The 5,215-nt window shown below is 42.4% G+C and overlaps 1 pseudogene; it reads right to left on the minus strand.

Moving 5' to 3' along the window:
- Nucleotides 1-2,547: 2,547 nt before the first annotated feature.
- Nucleotides 2,548-4,779, minus strand: LOC121138498 (annotated as a pseudogene).
- Nucleotides 4,780-5,215: the final 436 nt, after the last annotated feature.

Below are 5,215 nucleotides of genomic sequence, written 5' to 3' on the forward strand. Positions count from 1 at the left end.
TGTGTTCCCTGGTATTCTTTTTCCACATTTTCATATGAAGCTAAATGACATTTTGATGCCTAATGGTTGTCTTTTCTCTTACACCTATAGTAAAACTAGCTGATAGGTAAGATAGACATTAGTTTTACAATGAGATTCTATTCTGACCTGGATAATCAGCATTACATCATATTATCACAAGAGAAAATCAATTTTTGTTTTATATTTAACTCATAGTACACTGCATCTCATCATCTTTATTACACTGTAGTTTAATTAGAAAGAAAGAATAGGAATAGCATTTTAAAATAATATCTATAATCTATTTCAATAATTTAGGACACACTACCATATGGCAGAGCAGTCCCTAAAAAATTGCTTTTACAATTTTTCATTCCCTGTACACTATTGCCTGAAAAACTATTTGCAGCAGAACAGGCCTTATATCAGTGAAGAAACCATGTGTGGCATGTCTTCCTTTCAAACCTAAAGTAAAAACTTATCAGGATCACACAAAATAGTGAAAGGAAAACAAAAATTTCCAAATGATATCTGCTGAACTAAGAATGACTCTAAATATAGTTCCTGCACGTCATGGAGAAAAATGGACACAGCTGTAACAAAGTGGGTTCCAGCTAAGGGGCAAAGAAGAGTTTAAGGATTATGTTGACCTAGGAGAGCTAAAAAGACACCAACACCAATCTTTCCTTGGAAGAAATAAGATGTTAATTACAGAAAGTCACCATATACTAGAATGTGTCATAAAAGAACATTTTGTCAGTGTAGATCTTAAGTATGTTATCCTGTTTACAGATAATGTGTGGTAAACTAAGTGTAATTCTGATGAAGTGATTAGGAAGTTATTTAAAGTTACTCTTGCAAGGCAAGGAGAGTCCAGGATTGATGTGTCATCTTCCCACATTATCTTCCTATGTGGATGCAAGCCTACATATCATTTATAAATTTCCCAACACATCATATAAAGCATGTATGTGTCAAAATAAGCCCATAACTTGGCACAGACTTAGGACTCTTCCAAGGGGAAACCTTACATCTCCTTGGAGCAGATGTGAATTGTGGGCAGAAGCAGAAGTTTTAGGAGAGGAGAGAGGGGTAATAGGGGATGGAATGTAAATAATAAATTAATAAAAAATCCAGCCAATAGCTAGTATATATTAGTGTTGATATTCTACAACTATAAGTTATTGTGTTTAATTGAAATAATATGTAAAAATAAAATCCCAAATAAAAATTATTTCCATTATTAATGAGTAACATTTTGCCCAATAGAATTATATTTTCCTAATTGTTTGCATTTTTGCTTTTCATGGAAAGCAAAGATTTTTCTGAAGAACTAGGGGAAGAAATGCCAGAATCAAAACTTCAAGAGGAGAAAACTTTCAATAAGATTGAAGAAAATCAAGAAGTTGTATGTGAAATTTAAATTTCTCATTTACTATTGTTTGCTTCAATAATATGGTTATACACCTATATGCTACAGTTTAAACCACCTCATACATTTTTGAACAATTGTTTATGCAAATACAATGAAAGTAAAACTGCATCAGAGAAGGTCTAAGATATACCACCACAACGACAACAACACTTATGGATGCAGAACATGTCAAGTATAAAATAGCCTGGTTTCCAACTGCAGTGAAAACTGTACACTTCGAAGGAAAGGAAGTCTTCGGTACATTTATTCTACTTGATTCATGGTATAAATTAGATCTATGCAGATAGAATTATGTAAGAGCTCATGGCAAAACTTCCTGAGTGTAAAGGCTGACATCTGAATTGTAAGATTTTGAGGATGAGGTGAACTCTCTATTGAAACCTAACAATGTGTTTTACCTGGACTATACTTTAATCTTAATCACAGCATGCTTGTGTAACTTCTTTACATACAAAGTAGGCTCTCAACATCCAGTTAAACATGATTTTAAGTGGAAGGTCACAGAGCCTGTCATACCTGGGCACATCTGCTGATGGACTCTTTATGCTGATGAAATACAGTTTATGTTCTCCATGCCTGCAGGAAAGCTGGCAATCAAATAATAAAACACTGGTATGCATTAAAATCTTCCATAAATAATTTTTAATAATTTATACAAAAATAGTTATGTATAATGTAAGATGTAACAAAACCAACTACAAAATGTGTCAAGCCGGCTGCAGATGGTGTGTGTGGTCCTCTCTAAGGTAACACCAGAAGCCTTGGCATTGCAAGGAACAGGGTGTCTCTAACAAAACTACCAAAAAAAAACCACTAAGCTCAGGCTTCTAAGATAATTTCTCCAAAGCTCATCTTCCTTTCCATCAGGAATGTCTTCTAAAGGCCACTTTAGAAATGGCACGGAAAGAGTGCACTTATGATGCAGAAAGAGCAGAGGAAAATATCTGAATCACTCATCCCCAAATAGGTACTTGAAAGGATTCACCCTTGGCAAGACTTGGGAATCAGAACTGTGTCCTGAGATCTCTTGTTCCAAATTTCAAAGGAAATATAAGCCCACTTGCTCTTGAAGTCTTTTCCTCTCCCAGGCTGTACCCCCAACCCTCCTGGAACTAACTTAGTTTTTGCAGGAGTTCCTCTTCCACTTGCCCAAATTGAACACTCACAGACCTTTCAGCTATGAACTGCTCACAGCCTTCCTTTGTGACTTGCTTGCAGTACCTCAGATCAATATTACAGTGACCTTATTGCAGTCTGATAGGACAATCTCTGTCAGAGACTCCAGTGGTAGTGACGATTGAACTAAGCAGGGTGATAGAGTGATCAGTGACATGGTTATATGAACTGAGGTGGAGCTTGGAGAGTGGGGGCATATGGTAGATAATGAGCTGCACGGAAGCGTCTGTGATGTCCACACCAGCTAGGTGCAGTACTACAATGTGCCAGCGCTTGCTCCAATTGTCCATCTGACCTTGCCTGTTGTCTATGGGTGGGCACAGTAGATCCCGCATCTGGGCATCATTTAGTCCTTCTACCCACTGAACATCCAGGGATCCGAGTAATGGACAACTGGAACCACAGAGAGCTGAGACAGCAATGCATGAGCAACCCGACAAAGTCTCAGAGCCCAGGAAACCGCTGGATGAGCAAATTCAGCTATTCCCTAGAGATATTGGTCCAGCTGACGTCAAGGGAGACAGGCTATCACTGGACGATGCCACTCAGCATCAGAGGATTGATGGACTTGCAGTGGTTCAGGTCAATGCGGGTCCACAACTGCTTAACGCAGCACCAGTGGTTCCAGGTTCTGCAGACCTGTATGCAGAACCACAGGACTTGGTGTACGAGGTAGCTGTAATCTGCCATCCACACCTCCTTGACCATAACAGGGGCTGCTCCATCATCAAGGGGCGGCGAGTCAGTTGGCGGCTGAGGGTGGCAGTGAGATCGCATGACTCTCCATCTGGATGCACACAGCTAGGGATGAAGAGGGAGGGGATTGGAAGAGAACCCGAGGTGGGCTGCACAGGCCAGGTCCTAGTGGGTGCTGAAACTCTCTAGAGATACCATTAAGCCTCCTGCTGAAGTGGTGGGAGGCACTTGCAGTGGCTTAGGGGCCTCTTTGACTCCTCATTCTCACTCTCAGGCTTAAACTTGATGGGCCGATGGTTCTCATGTGCCAAGGTACTCTCTGTCTTTTGGATCTCGTAATTGAGATCCTTGCTTCTTTGCTCAGCTCCTTTTTGGGAAACTGCCGTTTCCAGAGCAACGTCACCTTATTTATCCTTCTGGGCCTTCAGCCCCTACAGTTCAGGGCCCAGCAGTGAGTGAGCTGGAACGCGACTGGTCACTCTCCCGGGTCTTAGGAGGTGCCTCAGGCTGGTCACCTTCTGGTTCCAGCTTGAAGAACCAAAGTGGTTTGTTGGCCAGTCCCAAATGATCGTCAGCGTTCATCCAGGATCGCCTATTTTTCCTGAAAATCTTCTCTTCTTTGCCAGGTGTTAGCTGTTGCTGGAAGTAAGGCAGACTGGATCTCCTAAAGGGGCTGAGACTGCTGCCTAGAGGAGAGGCAGGAGGAGGAACGGGGACATTTTTGAAGAGTCGAGGCTGGCTTGCATCCACTCAGCTCTTGGGGCTTCTCGTATTTCTTCTTCCTCCTTGGATGCTCATCATCAGACATCTGCAGGCACCTTCTTGGGATGCTCATCTGACCTGCGTCGGGAGCCTCTTCACAATCACTCCTCCACTTGGCAGGCTCCTGTGCTTCCTTGTTATCCCAGTTCATTTTCTGCTCCTTGAGCAAGGAGCCAGGCAGGTTGGAGGCAAACTTTAAGCCAGGGCCTTGCTTTTGTGTTCTGGTCTTGCCAGCATGGTAACACTTCAGACACTCCCAGCAGTTGGGAAGTTCTTTGTTGACCACACCTTCTGGTTCCTTAATCTTAAGGCATCCAGGGTGGATTATCTCATTGCAGATGGAGCACTCCATGAGCATGAAGTTAAACTTGCCTTCCTCCTCTTCTGCTGTATCCTCCTTCCCTCCCTCGCCACACACAAGGCACACGGCGGAGTGGGGCAGCATTGGCGGGATTCACTGCAGGATGATGCCACTCTGCTTCATGTACCTGGGGCCTCCAAAGTTCTTTATATCCTTGCAAAATCCACATTCTAGGCAGTCCCTTTGCAGGCAGGCCTTGTGCTTGTGGCATTGGATCCTGTGCCTGCGACCTCCTGCTGTGGTTCTATTTGCACCGAATATCACCACTGAGGCTGGAACCAACTTGCCCTGTGGCCAACCCACCACCAGGTTGTGGATGGCCTCTGATTCACAGTCATCATCCTTGGCGCTGGAATGACATGTCCATGGCTCATGGTAGACCACGACTTGCTAAAACTGGCATGGCTGGAGAGCCACCATGGCTTGCAGAGCTAGGGTTAGGGTTAAGATTAGCCATTCTTCCATGTTGCCTTGTGGTTTACAAGATTTTTAGTTTCATGTGGTTCCTTTTATTATTCTTGGAAATTACTTGGTAGTGTTTGTACAACCAGTGTCCTGTTGAGAAAGTCTTTTGTTGTGCTAATGCATTGATCAATAATCTGTAAATTTCAGGCTTTTTGGTCAGATACCTGGTTCATTGGAAGTTTAGATTTGTGCAGAGTAAGATATAAGAATCAAATTTTATTCATCTACCTACAACTGTCCAATTTGACCAGGACCATTTGTTTTGCATAATATGAACTGTTGGCCTCTTTTCCAAAAATCAAGGGAATGTAAGGCTATGG

The sequence above is a fragment of the Mesocricetus auratus genome, unplaced genomic scaffold (genome assembly GCF_017639785.1).
Source record: "Mesocricetus auratus isolate SY011 unplaced genomic scaffold, BCM_Maur_2.0 contig_7007_pilon_obj, whole genome shotgun sequence".
In the NCBI taxonomy this organism is placed as follows: Eukaryota; Metazoa; Chordata; class Mammalia; order Rodentia; family Cricetidae; genus Mesocricetus; species Mesocricetus auratus.